The sequence below is a fragment of the Oncorhynchus masou genome, chromosome 1, assembly GCF_036934945.1.
Source record: "Oncorhynchus masou masou isolate Uvic2021 chromosome 1, UVic_Omas_1.1, whole genome shotgun sequence".
In the NCBI taxonomy this organism is placed as follows: Eukaryota; Metazoa; Chordata; class Actinopteri; order Salmoniformes; family Salmonidae; genus Oncorhynchus; species Oncorhynchus masou.
The window spans coordinates 71016317-71035350 of NC_088212.1; the positions used below are offsets into that span (position 1 = coordinate 71016317).

Here is a 19034-nt window from a genome sequence, read left to right on the forward strand (position 1 = left end):
GGTCAGGGTAAGGAGGTGGGTGACGGGGGAGAGCAGACCAGAAGCAGTCTTCTCTCTCTCTATCTCTCTCTCTCTCTCTCTCTCTCTCTAGAGTTGAAGGAAAAATAAATGGTGTTTCTCTGTCTATTCTCTCTGTAGTCCTCCAAAGGTGCCATCAATTAATATCCTTTCCTTCAAAACAACTAGTCTGCCTTAGTTCCCTCTGCTCATTCCTCCACTCTCCTTTTCTACCCTCCCCAGTTCTCTCCTGCCCTCCCATCCGATTGTCTCTCCATCCTTACAAGATACTGAGGCTTTGCCTCTGGTAGATTACACAACATCTGTCATAATTCAATTACAGGGGTACACACACACACACACCTCTCCTCACAGAGATATGAGAGGACTTGTGTCTGTACACAAATACATTTCTGTGGCTATTTATTCCATGGTTATTTAGGGATAGCGATATCAGCTTCCTTCAGAGACCAGAGACAACAGAAAGCAGCATCCTCTTTGGTCCTCAGCATTTATAGAACACAGAGAGAGGCACGGCATTCCAAGAATTCATCATCTTTTGTTTCATATTTCACCAGATTAGTCAGAGAGAGCAACGGCGATATTATTGATCCTATGGATCACTGTAGAGAGGCTTTCTACTGATCACACACAACACATTACAAGAGGTAATACACCGTGGTTCTGATTGGCCAGTTGGTTGGATCATGGCCACTTTAATAATGTAAAAATTGATGTAATAAATGTATCACTAGCCACTTCATATAATGTTTACATACCCTACATTACTCATCTCATATGTATATAATGTACTCTATACCATCTACTCCATCTTGCCTACACCGTTCGGCCATCACTCATTGATGTATTTTTGTATGTACATATTCTTATTCATTCCTTTACACTGTGTGTATAAGGTAATTGTTGTGAAATTGTTAGTTAGATTACTCGTTGGATATTACTGCATGGTCAGAACTAGAAGCATAAGCATTTCGCTACACTCGCATTAACATCTGCTTCCCATGTGTATGTGACAAATAACATTTGATTTGATTTGGTGCTTGTAACATCAGACGAGTACGTTTCATCCCTACATTGGCTCAGAAATGTTGGATAATGTTTGACATATTTATTCTTGACATACATTGTAAACCAATAAAACATAAATGTGTCTGCTGAACCCTCGAGAACACACTCAAATGTCAGGAAAAAATATTGATGGGCAAGATCAACCTCCGACCCCTCACCCATGACCCCTAACCTCTGATCCCTACAGTATATGCTGCAAAGACCATGCCTGGTCAGCCTACTGGTGTGTGTGTGTGTGTGTGTGTGTGTGTGTGTGTGTGTGTGTGTGTGTGTGTGTGTGTGTGTGTGTGTGTGTGTGTGTGTGTGTGTGTGTGTGTGTGTGTGTGTGTGTGAACGTGCATGCATGAGTGAGCCTGTGTGTGTCCACGTGTGTGTGTGAGTGAGTGAGTGAGTGAGTGAGTGAGTGAGTGAGTGAGTGTGTATGTGCGTGCATGTGTATATGTGTAAAGGGGTGGATGAGGGGTGGGAAGGGTCATGTTTTCACTGACCGGGGTCTTTAACATGTCAGGGTCATTTATGACCCAGGCCGCTGTTAGGGCAACATGCTGTTATAACTGCAGACAAAAGACCAGGGGCGAGGGGGAGACAGGGAAGGGGCAGGGATAGAGGGAACGGGGAGAAGGGAGAGAGGAAGAGGAGAGATGGGAAGAATGAGGAGCAAGAGAGGTAGGGGGAGGGAAGATAAGTGGGATAGAGATGGGGAGAGAGATGGACAGAGACAGAGAGACAGAGAGACAGAGAGAGACAGAGAGAGACAGAGAGAGACAGAGAGAGACAGAGAGAGACAGAGAGAGACAGAGAGAATAGAGACAGAGAGAGAGAGAGAGGTCACAATCAGATGAGCTCCTGCATTTTTCAGCATTTTCTTTAAAAAAGATAGATTAGGAGTTAGATAAACTTGGATTTTTTGTCAGGAACACATACTGGATTCTACCCTCTACAACATAACCCCCACTTCAAATCAAAACTTAAAACCTACAACCTGATTTTGGACGGAATTACGGAATCACCTGGAAGGTTCACAACTACCAAGATTTATTTCTCTATACAGCAAATTCTCTGGAAAACAACAGAAACCTGAAAACCCCATCCAACCTGGAACTGAGTGAGTAATGCTTAGTCCGAAACTATATATTTAAAAGCCAAAAGCCAAGAAGAAAAATACACAACATTACTTTATAAGGACTGAATTCTAACATAATTCTGCCAAGCTTGATACAGCTTCAACTAGCACTGACGTGTCAAGTGAGAGGTGTCAAAGCCCATTAGCCCAACAATGGCAGGAGAGTCACACAGTCTACCCCAACCAAATGGAGAGGCCTTAGAGGCTCCCTCCCGCTGTTCAGAGGTAATTAAAATACAGTACCCTTTGCATGTAAAGAATGATAAGTCAAGAAAAGATTACAAAATGAAGCTCCTTATGGAAAATCAAGAGACACTTTTTGCTGACTATTACAAAAATGGGAACATCAGCAACCTTATCTTCCACACAAACCATCCCCTGGCATGGCACAGTGCTATATTAGCACACTACCCCTTTGTTAAGAGAGGGGGTTAACGAGGGCTGGAAACTCAGAATACTTGATAACGAGGACTCTGAGTCAAGCAATATAAATATCTATAAGTCCGGAACAGTAATTGTACAGAATAACACCAAACAGTTTCAGCTGGACTTTCACCTAATCAAAGAATTAGCCCAGCAGGAGAAGCTCTCCCTTGATAAAGATACCCCCACACCGAGTGGGTCAGACCAGACCTCTTCACTATGTAACCCCACAGACGAGCAACCCCAGCGGAGAGTCAACCTCCCAGCACAGATTACCACTCCCTCATTGAAATGAAAGACAAATTCACCCAGCTGGAGATAAGGCAGGTGGAGCTGGAACAGCAGGTGATCACACTTCAGTCAGCACAGACCCAGACAACAGCCCAGCAAAACAACAGCCCCTTAACCAGACCAGGAGAGCTGGAGGTGGACAGAGACATATCTGCACTTTGGACAGTGGTGAGACAAATACAACAGGATAAAGAGGAGCAGAACAGGCAACTAGAGGAGAGTATCAGACTGCTGGTGGAGGAGAGGTTGAGGGGGATGGAGGAGAAGGTGAGGGGGATGGAGGAGAGGTTGAGGGGGATGGAGGAGAGGTTGAGGGGGACGGCGTGTGACAGAGAACAACCCACTAGAGAGGTGGCCACCCCCACAGAGAAGCCAGCAGAACAGCCCACCTCAGCACCCAACAAAAATCTCGACATCACAGCAGAACAGACAAATGAAGAACCCCAAGCCCAGCGGCTCTCACCCCCCCTGAGCACCCCCCCTGTCAGCCACCCTGATAGCCCTTCTGACAACCCCCCCCACTCCCACTGAGGACAAACACAAGACACAGATTGTACTACTGATGGACTCAAATGGGAAATATATAGAAGAAAAAAAAACTTTTTCCCAAACACAGTGTGTCTAAACTCTGGTGTCCAAACACCCAGAGCGCCATAGACCTTCTGTCTGAGGCCAAACTAGGCTCACCCAGCCACATAATAATACACACAGGCACAAACGACCTGAGGGCCCAGCAGGAAAGAGTGGCCACAGCACTGAAGGGAGTGATTGATAAGGCTTCTTCTACTTTCCCCAACGCACAAGTGGTTATCTCCACCCTGCTACCACGAAAAGACTTCCACCCTGCCACAATACAGCGGGTAAACGCAAGTATTTCCCGTGACTGTGCCTCAAAACCAAACGTTTTCCTGGCCCACCACTCCACCCTGGACTTGAACAGCCTCTATGACCAGGTCCACCTCTACAAGGCAGCAGTGCCCATCTTTGCCCGAACTCTAAAGGACATCGCTCTCAAACGTATCCCCAACACTTCACACAGGAGCAACAGATCAATAGACACCCCACCCAGACCAGCGAGACACCCTCCCAGACCTGCAGGACCCCCCTGGACCTACACATAGAGGACCCACGCCAAGAGGAATTACATCCAGACCACCGCACACCCAGACACATCCACACCCCTACCCCAACCAATCAACACCCCCACGTCAATCATGCCCACACCCCATTTAGGCCCCCTCAGATCAGACCTATGCCACTCCTGCCCACCCCATGCACCCCACCCCCGCAAAGAGGGCCTCAACATGGAAGCCACACATACGCCCAGGTAGTGAGCGGGCAAACAGTCCCAACCCCCACTCTCACACTCGCCCAAGCCAATGGCATGTACCAGATGCTCAGCAGGCTCTGCTCACACTTACTGGCCTGAGGCCAAACCACGACCAACAACATTGGACACTTTATGGAACAAAAAGCCTTTACTATTTCATCCTGGAATATCCAAGGCCTGAGGTCATCTGCCTTTGGCCTGAAGAGCAGAAACCCGGACTTCACCAAAGAAATCGGTAATACAGACATTGTCATCTTGCAAGAAACCTGGTATAGAGGAGACAGACCCACTGGATGCCCTCTAGGTTACAGAGAGCTGGTAGTCCCATCCACCAAACTACCAGGTGTGAAACAGGGAAGGGACTCAGGGGTATGCTAATTTGGTATAGAGCAGACCTAACTCACTCCATTAAATTAATCAAAACAGGAACATTCTACATTTGGCTAGAAATTCAAAAGGAAATTATCCTAACAGAGAAAAATGTCCTCCTGTGTGCTACCTATATCCCCCCACTAGAATCCCCATATTTTAATGAAGACAGCTTCTCCATCCTGGAGGGGGAAATCAACCATTTCCAGGCCCAGGGACATGTACTAGTCTGTGGTGACCTAAATGCCAGAACCGGACAAGAACCTGACACCCTCAGCACACAGGGGGACAAACACCTGCCTGGAGGTGACAGCATCCCCTCCCCGTATGCCCCCCTAGGCACAACTATGACAACATAACCAACAAAAACGGGTCACAACTCCTGCAGCTCTGTCGCACGCTGGGTATGTACATAGTCAATGGTAGGCTTCGAGGGGACTCCTATGGTAGGTACACCTATAGCTCATCTCTTGGCAGTAGTACTGTAGACTACTTTATCACTGACCTCAACCCAGAGTCTCTCAGAGCGTTCACAGTCAGCCCACTGACACCCCTATCAGACCACAGCAAAATCACAGTCTACCTTAGCAGAGCAATACTCAATCATGAGGCATCAAAGCCAAAGGAACTGAGTAACATTAAGAAATGCTATAGATGGAAGGAATGCAGTTTGGAAACCTACCAAAAAACAATTAGGCAACAACAAATTCAATCCCTTTTAGACAATTTCCTGGGTAAAACGTTCCACTGCAATAGTGAAGGTGTAAACTTGGCAGTAGAAAATCTTAACAGTATATTTGACCTCTCAGCTTCCCTATCAAATCTAAAAATCTCAAATAGAAAACCGAAGAAAATTAACAACAATGACAAATGGTTTGATGAAGAATGCAAAATTCTAAGAAAGAAATTGAGAAACCTGTCCAACCAAAAACATAGAGACCCGGAAAACCTGAGTCTACGCCTTCACTATGGTGAATCACTAAAACAATACAGAAATACACTACGGAAAAAGAAGGAACAGCATGTCAGAAATCAGCTCAATGTAATTGAAGAATCCATAGACTCTAACCACTTCTGGGAAAATTGGAAAACACTAAACAAACAACAACACGAAGAATTATCTATCCAAAATGGAGATGTATGGGTAAACCACTTCTCCAATCTTTTTGGCTCTATAACAAAGAATAAAGAGCAAAAACATATACATGATCAATTACACATCTTAGAATCAGCTATTAAAGACTACCAGAACCCACTGGATTCTCCAATTATATTGAATGAGTTACAGGACAAAATAAAAACCCTCCAACCCAAAAAGGCCTGTGGTGTTGATGGTATCCTCAATGAAATGATCAAATATACAGACAACAAATTCCAATTGGCTATACTAAAACTCTTTAACATCATCCTTAGCTCTGGCATCTTCCCCAATATTTGGAACCAAGGACTGATCACCCCAATCCACAAAAATGGAGACAAATTTGACCCCAATAACTACCGTGGAATATGCGTCAACAGTAACCTTGGGAAAATCCTCTGCATTATCACTAACAGCAGACTCGTACACTTCCTCAATGAAAACAATGTACTGAGCAAATGTCAAATTGGCTTTTTACCAAATTACCGTACAACAGACCATGTATTCACCCTGCACACCCTAATTGACAACCAAACAAACCAAAACAAAGGCAAAGTCTTCTCATGCTTTGTTGATTTCAAAAAGCCTTCGACTCAATTTGGCATGAGGGTCTGCTATACAAACTGTTGGAAAGTGGTGTTGGGGGTAAAACATACGACATCATAAAATCCATGTACACAAACAACAAGTGTGCGGTTAAAATTGGCAAAAAACACACACATTTCTTCACACAGGGTCGTGGGGTTAGACAGGGATGCAGCTTAAGCCCCACCCTCTTCAACATATATATCAACGAACTGGCGCGGGCACTAGAAAAGTCTGCAGCACCCGGCCTCACCCTACTAGAATCTGAAGTCAAATGTCTGCTGTTTGCTGATGATCTGGTGCTTCTGTCACCAACCAAGGAGGGCCTACAGCAGCACCTAGATCTTATGCACAGATTCTGTCAGACCTGGGCCCTGACAGTAAATCTCAGTAAGACCAAAATAATGGTGTTCCAAAAAGGTCCAGTCACCAGGACCACAAATACAAATTCCATCTAGACACTGTTGCCCTAGAGCACACAAAAAACTATACATACCTTGGCCTAAACATCAGCGCCACAGGTAACTTCCACAAAGCTGTGAACGATCTGAGAGACAAGGCAAGAAGGGCATTCTATGCCATCAAAAGGAACATAAATTTCAACATACCAATTAGGATTTGGCTAAAAATACTTGAATCAGTCATAGAGCCCATTGCCCTTTATGGTTGTGAGGTCTGGGGTCCGCTCACCAACCAAGACTTCACAAAATGGGACAAACACCAAATTGAGACTCTGCACGCAGAATTCTGCAAAAATATCCTCAGTGTACAACGTAGAACACCAAATAATGCATGCAGAGCAGAATTAGGCCGATACCCACTAATTATCAAAATCCAGAAAAGAGCAGTTAAATTCTATAACCACCTAAAAGGAAGCGATTCCCAAACCTTCCACAACAAAGCCATCACCTACAGAGAGATGAACCTGGAGAAGAGTCCCCTAAGCAAGCTGGTCCTGGGGCTCTGTTCACAAACACACCCTACAGAGCCCCATGACAGCAGCACAATTAGACCCAACCAAATCATGAGAAAACAAAAAGATAATTACTTGACACACTGGAAAGAATTAACAAAAAAACAGAGCAAACTAGAATGCTATTTGGCCCTACACAGAGAGTACACAGCGGCAGAATACCTGACCACTGTGACTGACCCAAAATTAAGGAAAGCTTTGACTATGTACAGACTCAGCGAGCATAGCCTTGCTATTGAGAAAGGCCGACGTAGGCAGACATGGCTCTCAAGAGAAGACAGGCTATGTGCTCACTGCCCACAAAATGAGGTGGAAACTGAGCTGCACTTCCTAACCTCCTGCCCAATGTATGACCATATTAGAGAGACATATTTCCCTCAGATTACACAGATCCACAAAGAATTCGAAAACAAATCCAATTTTGAAAAACTCCCATATCTACTGGGTGAAATTCCACAGTGTGCCATCAGAGCAGCAAGATTTGTGACCTGTTGCCACGAGAAAAGGGCAACCAGTGAAGAACACGCACCATTGTAAATACAACACATATCTATGCTTATTTATTTTATCTTGTGTCCTTTACCATTTGCACATTGTAAAAACACTGTATATATATATATATATATATAATATGACATTTGTAATGTCTTTATTGTTTTGAAACTTCTGTATGTGTGATGTCTACTGTTATTTTTTATTGTTTATTTCACTTTATATATTATATACCTTACTTGCTTTGGCAATGTTAACACATGTTTCCCATGCCAATAAAGCCCCTTGAATTGAATTGAATTGAATTGAGAGGAACAGAGAAGACGGGGGGTGGGGTGTGAGAAGGAAGGGGGATATGGGGCGAGATGAGGGGTGTGAGTTAGATAGGGAGAGGGCATGAAAGAGTGGGGGGGGTTGAGGGGTTGGAACAAAAACACTTCAAAGGGCCCTGTGGTTACCATGGTGAGCTGCTGCTCGGTCACTGTGGGAACAGGACAGACCTCTGACAACAGGAAGGAGCACAGCTCCGTGGCATTATGGGTGGACCCTGGCCCTGTTACACCCCCTGACAAACAAACACATGACTGTGTGATGATTATTAAAAAAAGAATAATAATGAAATATCACATTTATATAAGTATTCAGACCCTTTCCTCAGTACTTTGTTGAAGCAGCTTTGGCAGCGATTACAACCTCGAGTCTTCTTGAGTATGACGCTACGAGCTTGGCACACCTGCATTTGGGGAAGATCCTCTCAAGCCCTGTCAGGTTGGATGGGGAGTGTCGCTGCACAGCTATTTTCAGGTCTCTCTAGAGATGTTCTATTGGGTTCAAGTCTGGGCTCTGGCTGGGCCACTCAAGGACATTCAGAGACTTGTCCCAAGCCACTTCCACGTTGTCTTGGCTGTGTGCTTAGGGTCGTTGTCCTGTTGTAAGGTGAATCTTCACCCTGGTCTGAGATCTGGAGCGCTCTGGAGCAGATGTTCATTAAGGATCTCTCTTTCCCTACATTACGCATCTCATATGTATATATTGTACTCTATACCATCTACTGCATCTTGCCTATGCCATTCGGCCATCGCTCATCCATATATTTATATGTACATATTCTTATTCATTCCTTTACCCTTATGTGTATACGGTAGTTGATGTGAAATTGTTAGATTACTTGTTAGATATTACTGCACGGTCGGAACTAGAAGCACAAGCATTTCGCTACACTCGCATTAACATCTGCTAACCATGTGTATGTGACAATTAAAACATGTCATTTGATTTCCCTCCATCCTGACTAGTCTCCCAGCCCCTGAAAAACATGCTGCCACCACCATGCTTCACTGTAGGGATGGTGCCAGGTTTCCTCCAGACGTGACGCTTGGAATTCAGGCTAAATTGGAATCATCCGACCAGAGAATCTTGTTTCTCATCGTCTGAGAGTCCTTTAGGTGCCTTTTGGCAAACTCCAAGCGGGCTGTCATGTGCCTTTTACTGAGGAGTGGCTTCAGTCTGGCCACTCTACCATAAATGCCTGATTGGTGGAATGCTGCAGAGATGGTTGTCCTTCTGGAAGGTTCTCCCATCTCCACAGGGGAACTCTAGAGCTCTGTCAGAGTGTCGATCGGGTTCTTGGTCACCTCCCTGACCAAGGCCCTTATCCCCCGATTGCTCAGTTTGGCAGTGTGGCGAGCTCTAGGAAGAGTCTTGGTGGTTCCAAACCTCTCCCATTTAAAAATGATGGAGGCCACTGTGTTCTTGGGGACCTTCAATGCTGCAGAAATGTTTTGGTATCTGTGCCTCGACACATTCCTGTCTCGGAGCTCTACGGACAATTCCTTTGACCACATGGCTTGGTTTTGCTCTGACATGCATTGTCAACTGTGGGACCTTATATAGACAGGTGTGTGCCTTTCCAAATCATGTCCAATCACTTGAATTTAACACAGGTGGACTCCAATCAAGTTGTAGAAACATCTCAAGGATGATCATTGGGAAACAGGATGCACCTGTGCTCAATTTCAAGTCTCAGTTATTTTTGTGATTGTTGTTTTAAGCCTATCTGTAACCCTTACCTTAACCATCTGGACTTAATGCCTAAACTTAAACACCTTAAACACAAGTTTCTTCTAAATTTGACGTTAGAGAAATATCCATGAACGTCAAATTCTGACATGAGACTGTGAGAGCTGGTAAAAGGAAACATGGTTTCTCTATTCCTCTCCCCATACTATATAGAGATACTATACTATATACAAAACTCTCTCTCTCTCTCTCTCTCTCTCTCTCTCTCTCTCTCTCTCTCTCTCTCTCTCTCTCGCTCTACAGCTCCACTGTGGAGGGACATGGCTCTATGGCCTATATTAGCTTCATCAATCTCACTGACCACTATTGGCAAGCCCACTCTCCACACACAGACCTGGCCCAGCATATGTGTGTGTTTTCAGCAGTCACATCAGATATGTCCTCCACTCCACTGCACCACATATGTTAATAACCCAGTGGTAAGGACCCAACAGTTCACACACAATAGGAGGAAACCTCTCAAACACACACACATACAGTAGTATGTCAGGTAATTGTTCCTAGAGACAGTCAGTTTGTGCATGCAACTGATTGCAGTGTACTATTTGTATGCATGTATGTGCACTGGTGGGTGAGTACACTAATGTTGAGGTGCGGATGTGTGTGTGTGTGTGTGTGTGATTGATTTCCTGTCTGCTAGCACAAACAGGTTGAATCTGTCACAGGGGGACAGGCACTTTTAGGAGAGCCCAGCAGAGCAGGATTTATAGACCTCTTACCTCTCAGCCCCTCAATTAGAGATACACATTACCACTGCACCGTGTGTGTTTATGTGTGTGTGTGTGTGTGTGTGTGTGTGTGTGTGTGTGTGTGTGTGTGTGTGTGTGTGTGTGTGTGTGTGTGTGTGTGTGTGTGTGTGCAACACTGACTCTGTGTGGGCAGCTATGTGATGATTACTAATACAGTACAGAATGAGGGGACTATGAGTAAGCTCTATGACACATTGATTTCCCCTCTCACAGTGATGTCACTGCATTTATACACAGCCACTGGTTATCATTACACCTGCTATAAATCACACACACACCGAGTCATCCCTGACATGTGTGTGTGTGGTAGGGAGATCTGTCATGGTGGTTATGATGCAGATAAAGGGGGAACAAACAGGGCCAGGAGACACACGACTGACATCTCTCTCTCGCTCTCTCTCTCTCTGTCTCTCTCTCTCTCACACACACACACACACAGCAGGCCTATCTAATACACACTTAACACCTCTCTCCTTATTTTACTGCTCACTGACAGATGCACATTAGACGACAACAAGTAAAGAACATCTATGTGTATTAACACACATTAGATGATTAAGTTGATATGTTGTTAGTCGTGCTTCATGTATTTCTCCATTCTTATGGGCTTAGAGGTTGATTAGAAGTAGATCATGGTAGTGTCCTGTAGCTATCCTTACTCTAAAAAGCTATGGCTGAGCAGGATGTGGCCACATACACACACACACACACACACACACACACACACACACACACACACACACACACACTCACACACACACACGCACACACGCACACATGCACACACGTTCACACATGCACAGACACAGACACAGACACACACACACACACACACACACACACACACACACACACACACACACACACACACACACACACACACACACACACACACACACACACACACACACACACACGTTCAACACATGCACAGACACAGACACACACAGCACATTCTTTGTGTTCCTGTTCAAGGTATGACACAGGGCTTATCAGAGACAGGGAGAAGGAGAGAGAGAGGCACTTCCCGGATATAGACTAAATAACCCACAGTGTGTGGATCAATATGTCAACAGAGGGACAGAGGCGAAAAGGGAGAGACAGAAAGAGAGATGAAGAGAAAGAGAAAGCCTTGACTATGTAAACACAAAGTGAGCATAGCTTTGCTATTGACAGAGGCCACCATAGGCAGACCTGGCTCTCAAGAGAAGACAGGCTATATGTCCATTGCCAACAAAATAAGCTGCACTGCCTAATTTCCTGCCAAATGTTCAACCATACAAGAGATGCATTTTTTCCTCAGATTACACAGACCCACAAATAATTTTAAACACACACACACACACACACACACACACACACACACACACACACACACACACACACACACACACACACACACACACACACACACACACACACACACACACACACACAAGGTAAAGAGGCAGAGCATACACACAGAAGATCAGACCCTTTACATGGAACAAACACAGGGAAGCATGTGTAGATTGCAGACAAAGCTTTCAAACCACAGGGAACCTGTCATGTAACACAAAAGCACACTACTGAAATACAGAGACACAGAGCACACACTCAGAGGGGCGTGGAGAATCTGCTTGTATGCAAAACTGCATCAAACCCATGTCTCTTCTGCACCATTTGAATTTTCTTCATTTGCAAGTCACTTTTGGCACAGACGATTGAGCAAACATACAGGCACACACATACAGTACAAGCACAGGGACAAAAACACACACACTCACCACAATCAAATCTACCATGGATAATTACAGTACAGACATAGCAATCCCTGTCGACCTGGGGAGGCATGGGGTGACAAGGGTGGTCTATCATACAGAGAATGGGAAAGCAGTGTGTGTGTGTGTGTGTGTGTGTGTGTGTGTGTGTGTGTGTGTGTGTGTGTGTGTGTGTGTGTGTGTGTGTGTGCATCAGAGTAATTGGCTTACTCCAGCAGTCTTGGGCAGGTCTCAGGTGCATAGAATTAGCTCTGAACTGTAAGTGAGCAACCTCTGTGTATGTTTGTGTGTGTATGTGCGTATGAACAGTATGTGTGTGTCTGTGTGTGTGTCTCAAAGACACACTGGCAGATGCCAATTCCGTGGACCACTGGGTCGTATGTGAGGGCTGGCTGAGAGTGATGGACCAGCGGGTCGTATGTGAGGGCTGGCTGAGAGTGATGGACCAGCGGGTCGTATGTGAGGGCTGGCTGAGAGTGATGGACCAGCGGGTCGTATGTGAGGGCTGGCTGAGAGTGATGGACCAGCGGGTCGTATGTGAGGGCTGGCTGAGAGTGATGGACCAGCGGGTCGTATGTGAGGGCTGGCTGAGAGTGATGGAGTGGAAGAAGGAATAAAGGAGGACTGATCTGTCTGAGAGCTTGGGGAGAGAGAGAGGGAGGGAGCTTGTTACTGGGAAATAAAGAAGGGAGAGGATGGTAGGAGAGGAGTGCTTTCGACCATAAAGACATCTCAGTCTAACATGATGGAGAAAAGGGCTCAGAGAGAGTGGTGGAGGTGAGACGAAGAGAGAGAGAAAGAGAGAAAGAGAGAGAGAAGTAACCTGGAGAAGAGTCCCCTAAGCAAGCTGGTCCTGGGGCTCTGTTCACAAACACAAACAGACCCCACAGAGCCCCAGGACAGCAACACAATTAGACCCAAACAAGTCATGAGACTGTGCCTGACCCAAAATGAAGGAAAGCTTTGACTATGTACAGACTTAGTGAGCATAGCCTTGCTATTGAGAAAGGCTGCCGTAGGCAGACCTGGCTCTCAAGAGAAGATGTGCACACTACCCACAAAATGGCTATGTGCACACTACCCACAAAATGGCTATGTGCACACTACCCACAAAATGGCTATGTGCACACTACCCACAAAATGGCTATGTGCACACTACCCACAAAATGGCTATGTGCACACTACCCACAAAATGGCTATGTGCACACTACCCACAAAATGGCTATGTGCACACTACCCACAAATGGCTATGTGCACACTACCCACAAAATGGCTATGTGCACACTACCCACAAAATGGCTATGTGCACACTACCCACAAAATGGCTATGTGCACACTACCCACAAAATGAGGTGGAAACTGAGCTGCGCTTCCTAACCTCCTGCCAGAGACAGATATTTCCTTCAGACTACACAGACCCACAAATAATTCCAAAACAAATCACATTTTGATCAACTCCCATATCTATTGGGTGAAATTCCACAGTGTGCCATCACAGCAGCAAGATTTGTGACTGTTGCCACAAGAAAAGGGCAACCAGTGAAGAAGAAACACCATTGTAAATACAACCTATATTTATGTTTATTTATTATCCCTTTTGTACTTTAACTATTTGTACATCGTTACAACACTGTATATAGACATAATATCATTTTTGAAATGTCTCTATTCCTTTGGAACTTTTGTGAGTGTAATGTTGACTGTTCATTTGACTTTTGCTTATTATCTATTTCACTTGCTTTGGCAAAGTAAACATGCCAATAAAGTCCTTTGAACTGAATTGAAATGAGAGAGAAAGAGAGAGAGAGACTCCGATGGAGGAGGAAGACACCCTGAAAGGAGGACAGAGCAAGGTAAAGAGAGGGACTGAGGGAGAGGAGGATGACAGACAGAGAAAGAAAAATGGAAGGAGAAACCCCGAGAGGGATGAGGACAGGATCCTCATAGGAGATCATAGTCACAAACACACACACACAGACACACACATCTGGTCATTTATTCAGACCAATTGCCTCTCCTCACTCTAAGAACAGAACATTGATCCAGCACACACTGCATAAATGAACTTCCATGCAATCACCACACCTCTCTACAGTCTCTCTCTCTTTCCACTTCTCTCCATCCTCAGTCCCTGTTCTCCTCTCTGTCATCCGGAGGGTGTTTGGAGGACATGATGAGAAAGAGTGAGAGAGAAAGAAGAGCGAGAAAGATGAACAATGGCAGGGTCTGTTCCCATCACTCAATGAAGATGGGCACGACCACCTCTAGCTATTTATCACAACCACCCATCCCCTCTTTTCTCCTGTCATCTTCCTCTCTCACCCCACTGACTTCCTACTTCCTATCCAGCTATTATCAAAGACAGTACAGTATGAAAATAGACAGAAACTGCTTCTCTAATAGAAATCCCCATCACCCTTGTAGGCGATGTCATGGCGACGTTAGCTAGCTGAGCTCAAGCACAGAATCACGTCATCGGGTCTAACGGTCATCTGGCGCTGAACTACACATGTGCAGGCTGTCAAAACAAAGGCACTAATAAGATAGAACGTTTTTTTGGACGAAAATGAAAATGTGTCAGTTTGTCACATTCATGAGGTTGGAGTAGTAACATGTTTAACTACTTAAGACATTTGATTGAATCTAGGTTGTGCCTTCAGATTTCCAGAAGATCAACAACTAAGGAAGAAGTTTTCACTTCTATCATTGACTTCTCAAACCCCAAACCCTGACCTGGTCTGCTTGGTCTGTTTCTCAAGCATTACCTGGAAGCCTCATGATGTTGCACCTCTGGGATTAGAAACTTCTTTGACTCCCTCTTCTACAAAATGAATAAAAATAGTATCTTTCCCTCCTCTCTCTCACGCTCTCTCTCTTTCTTGGATAGATGAATCTTACACACTCCACCTTCCCTGTCCTAATCTCAGCAGCATTTACTGGGCTAATCATCAGGGCAGAGGGCTGAGAACACACACACACGCAAACACACACACGCACACGCACACACAGAAAATGGAGGGAGAGGACATAGGATGGAGGAAAAAGAGGAGGGGAAAGATGAGATGGAGAATGAGGGAGGAGAAGAGAGAGAGGATAAGCAGGAAGAGAGAAGAGCGATGGATGAGAGGGAATACAGGAGTAAAGGGGAGAACATTAAGGTATACATATCAATTTAAGATATATCTATTATATAGGACATGCCAGGGTTCATGTTATGTACAGAGTAAAGACACACTCAGTCATAAAAACAACCACAAACACACCAGACTTCAGTCAAGAGCCAGCCAGCCAGCCAGACAGACAGACAGCTCCAGAGATCAGTTCACTTCTGTCTGTGGGAGGACACAGTTATCCTACAGTGGGTCTGTCAACCAGGAGAGCTGTAAGTAGTCACCCAGCTGGGGTAGTAAGTGTAGGTTGTCAGGTAGGAGCTGTTTGAAACACAGACACACATTAGGACAGGTATGCACACACACACACACACACACACACACACACACACACACACACACACACACACACACACACACACACACACACACACACACACACACACACACACACACACACACACACACACTGCTGTGTTAGTGTGGGTTGCCAGGTCCTCTTGTTTGACACAATGTGGGAGGTCTCACTCTGACCTCAGTTAATAGGCCAGCACCTCAGTTAATAATGTGTGTGTGTGTGTGGGGGTATTAGCTGGAGCCAGGCTGGCACTCTGCTTTCCTCAGGGAGATGTGAGTATGACTGTCAAAGGTTTAACTCATCTGTTGACCCTCTTTATTCATAGCAAGTATCACTATTAGGACCAAAGACACACACACACACACACACACACACACACACACACACACACACACACACACACACACACACACACACACACACACACACACACACACACACAAACACACACACAGACACACACACACACACACACACACACACACACACACAGCTGTGCCTCTGGTCTGTGTAAGGGTGTAAAGTGGAGTCGTGATGTGTAAACAGGATGTGCCAGTTGTCATGGTGCCCTGGCCTTTGGGATTGTCATGATGATCACAGGGGAATGCCTTGTTGACAGACATGCTGTTGTGAGTAATGTGTGTGTGTGTGTGTGTGTGTGTGTGTGCGTGTGTGTGTGTGGAGACATGAAGGATAAATACACACACTTACACATTATTCTGCCTTTTCTAAGGCACTATAAAATCAGTTGATTTTTTTGCCTGATTCCGTTTAGTTTTTTCACAAATTCAGTTCTCAGTTTAGTTTTTCCAGGTTTCCGTTTTTTCCATTATTTTCAGGTTTTCACTCTCAACATCACACTTCTCCAATAGAAAAACAACCAAATTGGATGTTCTAAGTCCACAACAAACCACATCAGGAGATGCTTTTAAGGTCTAGAGAAATATTCATGCATTTACATTTTGGTGTGTAGTTAACATTTAATTGAAATGCTGCACACCAACCAGCAACCGCTGTTTGGTTAGTGATGTTTCTATAGTGCTCATGTGATTGTAGAGTTTGCTAAACAAATGGCCACTGGATTGATGCAAATAACCCTGGTATCATTCTGCCAGGCGTTTGTGAACAGAAAGTACGAAAGTTTATGGATAAGTATTTTCATCTCTACCAGAATAAAGTTAATCATTAGCATTATCGCTAACGGCGACGCAAAGTGTTGACATAAGCGCACCACACACACACACACACACACACACACACACACACACACACACACACACACACACACACACACACACACACACACACACACACACACACACACACACACACACACACACACACACACACACACACACACACACACGGAGACAGTTGTATTCCTGTGCCGTTTCCGAAACTTGCAGGAAAATACAATTCACTGATGCATTTTGTTAATGTCTTGTGATTAACTTGGGCAAATTAATGAATTTTCAAATAAGTTCAATTAATTTAGTTAATTTCCTACTAAGTTCCGTTTTAATGTCTGGATTCCTTGATTCCGTCCGTGTTCCCCGCAGCGTAGATTTTATAGGGCCTTACATTTTAATTGTCTGGGTGTATGAACGAGACAGACATTAAAGCACCAGGGAGAATCCAACCAGATCAACATCAGACCAATGTTAGACCAACGCCACAGCAACCTAAGACCAACATTGGCCCAACCTCACAAGAGAAAGCAGAGAGAGGATTGGGATGATCAGCAACACAGTGCTGAGATCAATGGCATCACTCATCTCTTATCTCCAGCTCTTCATCCATCTCCACTCGTCTGCCCCCTCCCTCCATCTGCCAGCCCAGACGGAGCACAGACACACACGAGACAAATTCCAGGGTTGTGTCATGCTGAAATGAGTCCCCCCTCCCAACTCATTCTCTCTCCTCTCCAGCTAATTCACACTTAGTAACAGGTTCGGAGACACTACACGCAACACTGTCACACTCTCCACTCTGCAGTCCTCTGATTCGTTAAGCTGGCAGTTGGGCTGGGCTCTGATTGGATTTGCTCCCTGCAGTGGACCATTAGAGAGTTCTCATTGGTTGGAACAGGACTCCACAGCCCATAGACGAGGACACTGTGACAAATATGGTTAGCAGAGAGGAGCGATAACGGCTGAGGCCTGTGTTATAGGATCCACCGTGATATGAGGAGAGGGTGTGTGTGTGTTCTTTGATATGAGGAGAGGGTGTGTGTGTGTTCTTTGATATGAGGAGAGGGTGTGTGTGTGTTCTTTGATGTCATGCCCCATACTGGCAATCCAGTAGGCTTTAAGAAGTAGCGTGTGTGTTACCAAAGCCCATGTACACAACTTTGCTGTACTACACACTAATCACACAAGCACACAGTCACAGACATTCAATGCTGCAATAAACCCTGAGTGGTGTGGGAACACGCCTCCCCTTGAGGTGAATTAATGGAGTGTTCTCCTGACCTCTAACCCTGACCTACCCCTTTCACCGCTCTCCTGACAAAAACTAAAAGGTCTTCTTCCTCACACACACATACAGAATCTCACACACACACACACAAAACACACAGACACACACAAACACACAAAGCTGCCCCCCACCCCTCCATACACACATAGATAAATAGGATCCATCTGGAATATAAGAGAGGGGAGGTTATTGATGCTGGCTCTCAGAAAGCCAAGGTCTAGGCCATGAATCCCCAGCGCCAGCCTCCACTGGCCCCATACATTAGAGAGGAGAGATAAGGAATGAAGGATGGCCTGGATTACACACACAGGAACACAACAGACTACCCCACCCTACCTCAGCACATCAACCTAGGCCTGGGGGCGTGCAGGCTTGGATGAGCAGAAGCTGTGTGTGTGTGTGTGTGTGTGTGTGTGTGTGTGTGTGTGTGTGTGTGTGTGTGTGTGTGTGTGTGTGTGTGTGTGTGTGTGTGTGTGTGTGTGTGTGTGTGTGGTGGTGGTGGGGGGTTGGGTGGAAAGTTAGAGGGTAGAGGTGGACTGGAGAGAGATTAGAGGCAGGAAATGAGAAAATGAGAATCAAATCAACAGAGAGGAGAGGAGAAATAGAGTGACAGTCTGCACTGTGTTCCCATGGTTATACTCAGCCACTCAACAGTGAGAAAGCTCATTACTGTACCTATCATCCATATAC

General features: G+C 45.2%; 1 protein-coding gene across 1 annotated transcript in view; it reads right to left on the reverse strand.

The window, feature by feature from the left end:
• Positions 1–19034, reverse strand: part of LOC135549982 (genetic suppressor element 1-like) — a 446019-nt gene that overhangs the window by 190836 nt on the left and 236149 nt on the right.